Source organism: Neodiprion fabricii, chromosome 2, assembly GCF_021155785.1.
Source record: "Neodiprion fabricii isolate iyNeoFabr1 chromosome 2, iyNeoFabr1.1, whole genome shotgun sequence".
Classification (NCBI taxonomy): Eukaryota; Metazoa; Arthropoda; class Insecta; order Hymenoptera; family Diprionidae; genus Neodiprion; species Neodiprion fabricii.
Window position 1 is genome coordinate 21896517 of NC_060240.1, and position 12696 is coordinate 21909212.

General features: G+C 37.4%; 1 long non-coding RNA gene across 1 annotated transcript; it reads right to left on the reverse strand.

Moving 5' to 3' along the window:
* Nucleotides 1-2757: 2757 nt before the first annotated feature.
* Nucleotides 2758-3708, reverse strand: LOC124175509. Its single transcript, XR_006869189.1, has 2 exons — nucleotides 3122-3708; nucleotides 2758-3046 (listed from the first exon to the last, which is right to left on the reverse strand). It is a non-coding gene; the product is annotated as an uncharacterized LOC124175509 (long non-coding RNA).
* Between the last annotated feature and the right edge of the window lie 8988 nt (nucleotides 3709-12696).

A 12696-nucleotide genomic window follows, 5' to 3' on the forward strand; every position in this document is an offset into this window, starting at 1 on the left:
GTCTCGAAATATGAATAATTTACAGACAGAAAATTCGTAATTCAATACGCCTCCCGTAACCGGTCACCTAAAACGTAATTATATATGATATGCGGAAAGTGATGCCGGACGTACATTCGCCTTACATGGCTTCGAGCAATCTCAGTCAGAAACATGATACTAATTGCTCGAAGAATCATCGAGGAACACCTAGTGCGCAATGCAACGCGACGAATTTTGAGAACTGGGGTCAGAAAATATGTGAAAACAGCGGAATTTACCGATGCAATTATTCACCGGTATTAGGTTATACGTTATAGGTATAAAACTGGCTTGTTAGTAAGCACTCGAAACAGTGAACTACACCACTGCCAAGTGCCAAAGATCTGAAATGATTTTTCTTGTGCGAACCAAGTGTCACGGAGCACATGTAGAAGACTGCGTCTTGTTTGCTGAAACACACGAACGATCGTCAATTTCGTCACTTCCTGTACGTGTTAACTCTATCATATGAGTTACGTGATATGGTAACATGTAAATTGTACACAAACTTATTCCAAGGTGAAATTACTTATTCGTTTAAAAGTGAAAGCGTGAAATTATTCGCGGTACTACAGTGGGTAAGAAGATTCACAACTTACCCAACAATTCGCAATACGCCACAATTTGTCGTTTGGGATTTGTTCATTTCATAAATGCCCCAAAACCGGACACGGTTTCCCCCCGTTTTCTTAAAGTAAATCCTTTGACCTAAGAGGAAACCGTAATTCAGCGAAAGATAATAGACCGACCGAAAAGGGCACGATTAGATGGCTGGAGCGTGTGACTAATTGATGATATAGTATACAAAATATGAAGCAATTCGGGGCGCTATACGGTACGAACCTACATGCTACCACCATAATTCATAACTCATTTTGAAACAGATAGAGGGTGGAGATAGACACGTGAGGGGTTCGCCCCTCTCTCATCCAGGTGTTGGATTAATTATGAATTGAGAGGGTCAGCGGAAGCTGTGCTGCATGGACGTAGTACATGTATAAGTATAACATTGGTTCGAGCATCGCCTGCAGTTCCTGCCGCTCGGACGGAAGCCACGTGTGGTTTCTCAACCCAATCAGCCGGTGCCACTGCGTCTCTGCAGGCGCGTTTAATTGAACGTAAATTTGAAATGAAAACCTCGCCGTTCAACACGCATTTATCGAATTAGATGTGCATTCACCGTTTCTCACGTCGTTTGGCGTCAAATTCGAATTTAGAATGGAACTCCGTGACGTCATGCAGGGTCTTATCAATCCACGTTCGACTGGTATTACTGATGCTAGGATTGTTCGTTCAGTCCCTCGACACAAGACCCAGAATTTATGAGGATACTAAAACTCCTTGACTTATCGTCTAATGAAATGTTGCCCCTTGTAACGAAAAGAGTACGACACATATGTCCAGTAATGTTCATTAATGCCTTCCCCTTCCGGCTACCTTGTTTTCGGTCCAACACAAAATGCGAGTTCGATTTATACGAATCATGTGACAATGACTGGCGATGCAGCTCACGTAAGAAAATGGGATGCATCGTCGCATAATTGGTATAGAATCGAAGCAATATTTTGTTTTGGATCAAATACAAGCTAGCCGGAAGGTTAAGAGATTCATGCATTTTACTATTTAACGTTAGGCACGACCTCGCTCAAATATGACACAACGAGCCAATTCAATCCCGAACGTGGTTATCATCCGTTTATCATCCATTGTCAGTTCTCAAATCATCCATCAATACCTTGCCATATTTCCCGTAGGTATAGAAACTTATTGGGAATCTTAATGTACACCGAAAACAAAATTCACTCTGTGATTGTAAATTCGGATATTGCGTTTCATGTTCTTCGTAAAAAATATCCTGAAAACTATGCATCGTTTTCTTCTCAGTCACAGATGGCACAGAAATAAGGAGTATAAAATTGCATTAGCGATTGCTGATTGCCCATCAATATCATAGTTTGAGATCAGTCTTGCGACTTGCACCAGCGATTTACGGTCGCGCGCCGCACACGCCACCTTATATGTCATCAGCACTTGATCAACTTTCAACGTTCAACGTTTCAGTGGCTCGTCGCCGGCGGAAAGAGGGAAGACCACGAAGACAGAGGACGACCTTCAGCGGGGAGCAAACGCTTCGACTAGAGGTAGAATATCGGCGAGGTGAATACATCTCGCGAGGTCGACGTTTCGAGCTTGCTGCCTCTCTGCAACTTACCGAGACGCAAATCAAGATCTGGTTCCAAAATCGACGTGCCAAAGACAAACGAATTGAAAAGGCGCAGCTCGATCAGCAATATCGGCAAGTCAGCAAAAAAATTACATATTTTGTGCACGCTGCAAGAGATTACCTTTTTTCCCACTAAAGTATAATAGTTATGAACCCTATCATATGTATAATGTACTCTAAGGGTATTTTGAGTAAGACGAACATTTGTTTACGACCTCGCTTGTGTTGTTTTAAATTTTTTTTTTTCCTCATTACATGATATTTTTGGCTTATCATTGCTGCCAGAAGTTTCGAAAATTTTTGATGAAGTATATTATTTTTAACAACTTCAACTTATTATCAGAATACATATCTCAGAAAACCATACGATAGTAGAAGAGAAGTCATTTTTGTAAAACTTGTGGAAAAATATATTTCTTCTCTGGAATTGCGATTTTGTAAATAATTTTGTGAAAACCTGGAAAACTTAGAAGCAGAAAAGGTAATGAAAAGTTATAAAAAAAAAACGTCGATTAAAAATCATTTATTTATTATTATAAGCATGTTACATAATATATACAAAAAATTATTCGAAAACGTGAGAAATTTTTACTGTAACAAGATTTCACGGGAGCATTACTGAGGCAATATCTATAGAATACTATCGACTTCGACTAAGGTATGGCCCACCGTTGATGAGTGAAGTTAGGTTTCCTATCCAATAACATTGTAGGTATAGTGCAGCTGAATCATCCATTATAATTCTTCTTACGGCACAGAGGCGTTCTACTTACGAACGAACGAAGATACATGTGATTATACCTATAATAGAATGATTGGATAAGCACTAGAACTAGGGGAGACGAGAGGAGAAAAGTCGAGGGTACATACTCGTACATCTGCAGAGGCATTACAGTCATCGGCGGGCCTGGAAGAATACTCGATGCGTGTAATCCGGTAGTTGACGGTATTTAGCGACGCCCGAGACTCGCTAATGCCACGTAAACTATATTCAACCAATGTGCACCTGATTTGATTTTGTCCGAGTCGAGCTCTCTGTAAGCACCCGATAAGCTCGCGATAAACGCTGAATAAACTCAGGCTAGTTAGCGATGCCACGGCCGTGATTCGAGCCTCGGCACCCCTGCAGCGCCTCCCTCAGCGCAATATTGGTAACATTCGGCGTTTCCCACGCGAGACGTTGGCGAGATCCGGGATATAACTTCGTCGCGTCATTGTGTTTCCACCCCCTCTGTCCCCTCACCTTTCCTGCCCGGAACTTCCCACAGGCGCTGTTTCATTCTTTTCCAGCTCTTTCCGCACGTCTCGTTAGACAGCATTTAACCACCCGTGTTTGATCGTGATTCTTCATATTCTTATATTTTAATTTTGTGCAATCGTGTCTGACGATAAGTACCTACCGTTATTACAAGGGATCGGCGACATTTGCGGAAGGCTGGTTCCGAAAAAACAACGGAATTCAGTTGCTGTTATTATTACTATCTAAACTGTATTGTGTAGATAAATATTAAAAACAACATTTTTTTTTCGTTACCTCAACTCTTTAATTCACGCTGGGACGCTCAGCATCCCAGCTTTTTATTTATTAAATTATTTTTTTAGTAACGACTGCCGAGATTTTAGGGTCCACATGATCCCTGAAATATTTCTAAATTCAAAAAAAAAATAAGAAATAAATACAAAATTTATTTATATTGGGCAAAAATAGTACATGTAAACAAATGGTTGAAATTCGTACATTTTCATGAAAAAAAGCATTTTCTGCTAATCTACCATGAAAATCCGAATGCCAATTTTTTCACAAACTTATTATACACTTGTCAAATTTGACGGAATTCTTACCAAATTATCCTTCTTATTATTGTTTGTTCGCCGTATTGGACCCACCATTCAGAATTTTTTAATTCTGAGTCCAGATTCCTAATTAGGGACCCCAAAAACCATGTAACGTGAAGTTTTATCACTCATATAACTTTTAAAAAAAATTGACGTCCGTCATAAGTCTACGCACGACGGATGTGAAAATACCACAGATGAAGCAATTCTACTGGCAATTTTGAACAAAAATATCCAAAAGCCTCGGTCGTTTCATGCCAAAATAATGCTACAAAATGTGTTCCAGTATTTAATAGTAATTCAAGTACAGGAACACACTTTCTCGCATTATTGCTGCACGAAACAATTTTTAAAATATGTTTGTGTTCAGCGTTGCATGTAGAATCGCTCTAGCAGTGGCTCTTTCTGGTCAACGATGCACCGGCACTGAATGATAATAGCCAAAATGAGTAATGTTATACTTGGTTGGTAACGACTGACAACAGCATCCTCTTAAATGAGACTCGAACGAGAGATGAAAGCGATTCATTTTTTATCTGGTATCGCAAGTCATAGAATATACACACACAGACAGTTGAATTTGAAGTACTATATATACTTGGTAGTGTGTTAAAGTTAGCAAAAATAATCGTTGCATTGAAACAAAATTCTAAGTGTCTCAACGGCGGTCCGAAATCAATAAATTATTTTGAGGATTCAGCAACGTATGAAAAAATGACAATATAATTATATGATTTGATTTGGATTCTGAATTCTGTACCCGAGGATCATCACCCATAAAAATTACATTACAGAACATATCTAAACAGAGCTGTTCGTGACATATGTATGCTACGAATGGATTTTATGACTGTGGTAAAATAAGGGGTTCGGTATTTCGGGATACCGAAAACTTAACCGTAATTTATCCATAAAATGTGATAGTATTGACAGTATATATATTTTTGAATTTCAATCCCAAAATTTTGTCATACAAATTTTTTAAACAATTTTTTGTTCATAATCGTATACATTCGAAATTTTTTTTTTTACCATTTCGGCTACGAAATCAAACCCAAATTTTTTCTATCTGTTAAAAGTTGAACAATGATGGTAGGAGTTCCGCCACCGTAAAAGCCTTCGAATTCGGAGTCTTTCGCTACTTATATGCGCCATGCCACCATTTTGTTGTTAATTTCAATGAAAAAATTCTAAAATAATATCGAAACTTCAAGCAATAAAGCCCTGAAACTCAAATTGCTTTGAGTGGTTTAATTTTCTTTCAAAAAAAACTCCTAAAATTACGTATAATTTTAGAGCGTCCGAGCTTAACCCCCCCCCCCTTCAACAGGTACTCCGATGTTTACGTATATCCTCTGAACCCGATATTCAGCGATGATTATGAACAAATAAATAATCTTGTAGGTATTCCGAAAATTGTAACAGTAGCAAAAACCATACCAGAAATCAGCATAAGATTTTCAATACCGAATAGCCATAACATAATACGCCTCATTCTGGTTAAAATTATTGAAAATGAATTCTCGACGTTACAAATAAAATTTCCTGGGAACCTTATCACCATAAGATAATTGCAGGCTTCAGAGTGCTCAAACCAGGTAATTTTAGGGGAAATAGGGGAAAATTTTGTAAAAATACCTTGGTATTAGAGTTCTAATATTTTTCCATAGTCTGACGGAATAGAGCAAAATTAGATCCGCACGAGGGTGTTCATTATTTTCACAGTGTTGAAATTTTTTCGATTGCACCCCTCAATTATGTATATAAAAAGTTTCGGATAATATTTACTGTGCCGGAGGGGGGCGGGGGTGAAATTTTTAATGTAAAATACATTGAGATTTTCATTTGAAGTTATTTAACTATTTTTTCTTCATACACTAAAATGAACTGGAAACTTCAAGTTTTTGTGCTTGGTAACAATGTTCATATTTCCAAATAAACAAATAGGAACAAAATAATTTGGAATGAGCGCACGTATTTCGTGGATAACTACCTACACTAGTCAATTAGACCATCATAATGATGGTTCTGTGAAATATAAGAGAGTTTTGACAGTCAATGTATTGTTTATTTGTCATGAATTGAGTTGGAGGTATAAACATTGTTCGCAGACTTTATGATTTAATTTTTTCAATCTACTTTAATTGATGAAAAAAAACAACTGACTGAGAAAATAGGGGGATTTTAAGATGCAATCGATTACTTTAGGGTAGGTTTAGAGGAATCTTTCAGTTCTAGAGTGCTTATAGGGGAAGAAAAAAAAAATAGGGTACTTTCAGGGAAATACGGGACTCACTGCGTAACCTGTAATTGCATAATAAAATAACCATAATCGCAAAAGTGGAGGAACTGCAATTAAAATGACTAATTCCATACATAATGGCGCTTTAGAATTTTTTTAGGCAGCGTAACTTGCTAGCCCTGCAACTAAAGAGTACTTTTTGAAATTTTCAGCAACGGCGGCATTTTTACAAGATCTTTTATAGTACATATTTAAGTATAATGTTGGCTCCTCCTGTGCAGAATTTGTGCAGTTGAGGGTGTCGCAAACTTATCCTGTAAATCGCCATAATGAGGCTGCAATAACAGGAATAGAGGCAGATAATGAAGATAGAAAAAAACCACAAATGAATTATGACTAGCCAAGATTTCTCAGACATACCCTTGCAATACAATTAGCACGATGTATAACACAATGTGGGTAATGCTGCCGACATCGCACCTGCACGCAATGTACCTTTTAACTAGGCTTCAGAATTGGTTTGCGCAAATGATTACATTGCGTTTTGCTCTATGTTATCACGTTCTTGGTACAACTCGCCAGCTCCCATCCCCAACAACCATAAACCATTAGCCGAACTCTGAGTTTGGCGTGTTTCTTTCTTTTTATTAGCGCCATTTCGTAAATTAGGGTGCAGAATACAATTATTAATGTAATAACGTTGTATACAATGGGTAGTGTAGTAAGAGGTATCTTACAAAAGTTTCGGGCTTAACATTTTCTGTAATAAACACGTGGAAATTTTCTTATTCTTCCAAATTTTGCACTTTATGTGAATACTACTATGGGCAATAATTCTTTTAACCGAAGCATAAGTCGTGGCAAGCATTAGTTTAGGAGGGGGGGGTTCCAGCTTAGACGCTCTAGGAGCATACCTGTTATTAGGAATTTTTTTCTAAAGAAAATGAAAACACTCAGAGCAATTTAAGTTACCGGGTTTCATTATTTATAGTTTCGTGAACAGTTTAGAATTTTTCCATTGAAATTAATAACAAAATGGTGGTATGGTGCATACAAGTAGCGAACGACTCCGAACCCGAGAGCTTTTGCAGTGGCGCATCTCCTGGCAACTTGTAAGAGATAGAAAAAAATTTTTGGTTTGAAAACACCTTTACGGGTTCGAGCTCGTAGCTCATATGTGAAAAAAAATGTCTTTAAACATATACGATTATGAACAAAAAATTTCATTTTTCTGTCACGGAATAGAAGGGGGTTGATCCGAAGAGCGGTTATCGAATCACCTCCATACCCACCCAAGATGTTATTTGGGTAATTTGGGTCCGGTCTCATCGCTGTCATCGATCCGGGATTGATGTCAGGAGTGATAATGAGATGGAGAAGGTATACCTTTTGGTTGAATAACGGCTTTATTAGAAATGTGAAGTATGTACAGTATAACCCCGATTAACCGGGGTCGGGTTATCCGGGGAGCGGATTAACCGTGCATCTCTGCGCCTCCCGAGCAGCAATATGACTATTTCGAACAGCAAGCAGGCAGCAGTTCAATCGACTACTTACATCTCAGAAAAATGAGTCATGTGATAGAAGAGAACAAAAGGAGAGACCAAAAACAAACCAAATTAACTAATTATTTTCAAAAACGAGAATAAAGTATTAACGCAATATCGGAAAGATACCAGATAGCTTTATATATTAGTGTGTAATATTCATTAACTTCATGTGATGAAATTGGAATTTTACTAGTCAAAATAAAAAGTAGTGACGTTTAATTCGGATTAACCGTGGTTTCAGTTATCCGTGGACTTCTCGGTCCCGACCCCCCGGTTCATTGGGGTTGTACAGTATTTGCATAACTAGGCGAAGTGGATTAGGAATAGGTGAAATGATTATTTAGATTGGAACTGCGGTTGAACTTGGAAGTTGGAGTTGATATCGATTATACGAACGTTGGAATAGAAGTTGATTAGATGAAGGTTGGAATTGAAATATGCTTGATAGAGGATGGAATATAAGTATCTTGGTGCAAAGAATATGAGTGTGCGAAAGGTGCGAGTGGTCAGAATAGTGGGGAATAGAATTAGCAGAATAAGAGCGATAGCGAGTGGCGTGAGGCTGGATAAAAGGAGGAGGACAGGATGGAGACTATAACGTTACCATGAGAAATGTGGAAGAATTAGCAGGTAGAGGCAGGAGGTGGTCGAAGAAGATGGGGAAGACGTGTGGCAGACGTCGGTCGTAACATTTCAATAAAAAATTTGTTAAAAAAATTTGTATAAAAAAGTTTTTGGATTGAAATTCAAAAATCTAGTCGCGAAATCGAGTCGAAAAACAAGTTTTAAATATTGTGTCTCATCAAGGCTTTCGGAGGACTGACTAGTATTTATTGTTAGCGTCATTGTCAAACAAGATCCGTTACCTATAAAAACTTCCCGGGTGCAGACGGTCAAAAACGATATATTTTGCGGCTAACGTTTCGGCGAATGCATGGGATCGATCTTCATGAGAGCATATAAGAAAATTGTAACGATGCAATTTTGCATATTTTAGGGGAAAATAGATTTCAACTAACAAATCATAAAGTTGTCAAATTGTAACAAGTTATCACAGCAATCTACGTTAACTTAAGATTAAGCAATACAATATAAACAATTTACAATGGCAGGAAGAAACGAAGTGAATTAAAGGTTATGTCACCACGTGGTAAGTGATACATACAAAGACGTATTATCCTATTATTTGAAACAGATAAAAAACAAATGATGGAAGTACCTTTAAATTTCGTTAGATTTTTAATATTTTTATATGTTACCTACATAGGGTATAAGTAGCATTTACCTTTTAAACTGATCTTTAAACTGACTATTTCTGAATGCGATGAGCGTAGTATGGCATAAGATATATTTCGGGACATCAGAAGCGGGGAAGAACAGAGGTCCGAATCTGACTGGGAAAATTTTGAAATCGTAGCTTGAATAAAAGTGCACGTCCCTATCTCAGTCATTGCTAACGTAGATCGTTGATAATGTTTATAATGAATAATGATGAAATAAATAAAACACGTGACATCAAACATGCTTGATGGGAACTGCTGACTTGTTGAATATTCACCGCTTCTACGATTTCAGAATTGCTTTCACTTCCGACAGAGAGACAGAGACGTATAAAAGCACACACGCAATCTGGGAAAAGCTATTCCTAAACCATAGGTTAGCTTTCCGTAAATATGACACGATTCGACAATGAAATTTTCAGGTGACAGGAGCCCCCGTTCATGGTCCACAAGAAGTTTGTTTCGAGTTGTAAGTGATTTCATTGGTCGGATCTAACAGAACAGGCCAATGAAATCAGCGGCCTTGGTCCAAAACGCTGTAAGTGCTTACGACGTCACGAAATGGATATTTATAAGCCAGACCAGCGGCGCCTTAATTACAATTAGTAATCCCTTTATCTGGGTTTTTGTATAGACCCTAACATCAAAAATACATCCCGACTGTCAGTTTTGGTCAAAGCTCTTGAAAAATTCCATCAGGCTCTAGTCCTGAGATTTTTTCATGAATGTCTTGTACTCGGCTCATTGCTGATCCAAAAACTTCAGTTACAGTTACTTACTTGGGTCGCTTACATTCACTGAATAATTATCTCATTTTTAAAGCGTGGCTCTTACCTTTTGAATGTGGGCAATTTATCTAGATCTCAATTAGCAGACTACCAAGTGGCGCTCATTATAGTCATGTTTTTCCATACGAGTTCTACATTGATATACATAGTAGAGTTACTACCGTATTATTTTCCGCCGTATAATTATCTCCCCCCAGTACTAGCGACCCTCTTGCCAGTAATTGCATTGAAACAAATGACAAGTATCGATTTATTCGTCGGTGTTTATGAGTTGACACATTGTTCCAGCGAAAACAGTAAATAAAAATAAGCCGTAAAATTAGTCTATTTCGCTAGACTTTCCATCACTTTACCATCCAATCCAATTACTGAAAGTGCCATCAAGCATGACCAACTTTTTTATCGTTAATACTCTATTTTTTCCATGAGACTTGACAATTTTTTATATCCAGCGTTTGAACGTAAAGTCGCGTAAATTTCATATTTTTTCAGTTTACATTTTTCTTGAAGCAGTTTTGAGATCATCACGAGAGTTTGTCGGGACAGGCAGAGTCCAAAATATTTCTAATAATCCGTTTTTCATACACTTCTCGCAAAAATTAAGGGAACAACAAAATTTTCGCAATTTTTTGGTGATTTTCAACAGGCTGTATTTCAGTGAAAAATGGTCGTGCAAGAAATAAAAAAACAAAGCTTTTGAAGCTTGAAGACTCTAGTTTTTGAATTTTTTGGTTAAAAATTTTTCGAAGCACTATTAGCCATGCAATCCTTGGATAAAACACGAAGAAAAAATTTTCAAAATTTTTTACATTTTTTTTTTCGCTCCACGGGCATGGAAAAATTTTTCCGAGCTAAACCAATGCATAGGTCGCATAGCCTGTTTATTCAGCTTCAAGATGCTTTTTTTTTAACCTCGATACGACCATTTGTCTTCGAGATATCGAATTTTGAATGCCAAAGGATCCTTTTTCACTCAACTGCCGATATCTCTGGAACTACTGGTCGCACAGCGAGCCGAAGGGCAGTTTCTTTTTCTGCAGAAAATTTCCTACAAAAATCTGTCATGGTTGATGTCAAAAAACATTTTTTTCCACCTGTAGCGTTAACGTGAAAAAAGAGCAAAAAAATGCCATTTTGCCTTTTTTTGGATAATCGACTGTATCTTCGTCAATATTGGGGGAAGAGCTTAGGTTAGAAGAAAATTTTACAGCCTAATCTACCCCAAAGGTCCCTCTAAATCGGTAGATCGATCGGTTCAGCGGTTTTCCTGGACCGATTGATTGAAATTTTGACAAAATTAAGAGAACAAGGTTCCTTAAGAAACAAGAACCTTGTTCCCTTGATTTTTTCAAAATTTCAATCAATCGGTCCAGGAAAACCGCTGAACCGATCAATCTACCGATTTAGGGGGACCTTTGGGGTACATTAGGCTGTAAAATTTTCTTCTAACCTAAGCTTTCCCCCCAATATTGACGAAGATACAGTCGATTATCCAAAAATTCCTTAAGAAACAAAAACCTTGTTCCCTTAATTTTTTCAAAATTTCAATCAATCGGTCCAGGAAAACCGCTGAACCGATCGATCTACCGATTTAGAGGGACCTTTGGGGTAGATTAGGCTGTAAAATTTTCTTCTAACCTAAGCTCTTCCCCCAATATTGACGAAGATACAGTCGATTATCCAAAAAAAGGCAAAATGGCATTTTTTTGCTCTTTTTTCACGTTAACGCTACAGGTGGAAAAAAATGTTTTTTGACATCAACCATGACAGATTTTTGTAGGAAATTTTCTGCATAAAAAGCAACTGCCCTTCGGCTCGCTGTGCGACCAGTAGTTCCAGAGATATCGGCAGTTGAGTGAAAAAGGATTCTTTGGCATTCAAAATTCGATATCTCGAAGACAAATGGTCGTATCGAGGTTTAAAAAAAAGCATCTTGAAGCTGAATAAACAGGCTATGCGACCTATGCATTGGTTCAGCTCGGAATAATTTTTCTATGCCCGTAGAGCGAAAAAAAAAATGTAAAAAATTTTGAAAATTTTTTCTTCGTGCTTTATCCAAGGATTGCATGGCTAATAGTGCTTCGAAAAATTTTTAACCAAAAAATTCAAAAACTAGAGTCTTCAAGCTTCAAAAGCTTTGTTTTTTTATTTCTTGCATGACCATTTTTCACCGAAATACAGCCTGTTGAAAATCACTAAAAAATTGCGAAAATTTTGTTGTTCCCTTAATTTTTGCGAGAAGTATATACCAAAGGTCCAAAAACGTGAAGATTCACTGATTGTGAGATTAGAAATACATGTACATAACTCATATGTGATGAAAAGTAGAAACTCAAGTAATATAAAATGCACTACCCAGCAATCGGAAAAGAATAGAAACGGAACGATTAGCAGAATTATGAATCCCATTTCTTTAAGTTTCCGAATTAAGCATGAGTTATGCCAATGAGACACTGTTCGTTTTAATCTGATTATTAGTTTCTATTCGATTTTATCTGTTCTTTCCTATCCCGTCATATTCGCGACAATGCCACCTCTAATAGCTTGTTCGTTTCAATTATTTATTTAGAATGAGGGATGGCAATTATCAATCCGATTCAATTCTTTCTATCCGAATTAATTCTTTTCAAAGAATACGAAACACATCCGTTTCGATAAAGAAATCGGAATAGATCGTATTGAAATTCTCAATCCGTTTCTATTCTTTTCCGATTGTTGGGTATGTAGATTATACTGAAAACAAAAAAAGCACTAC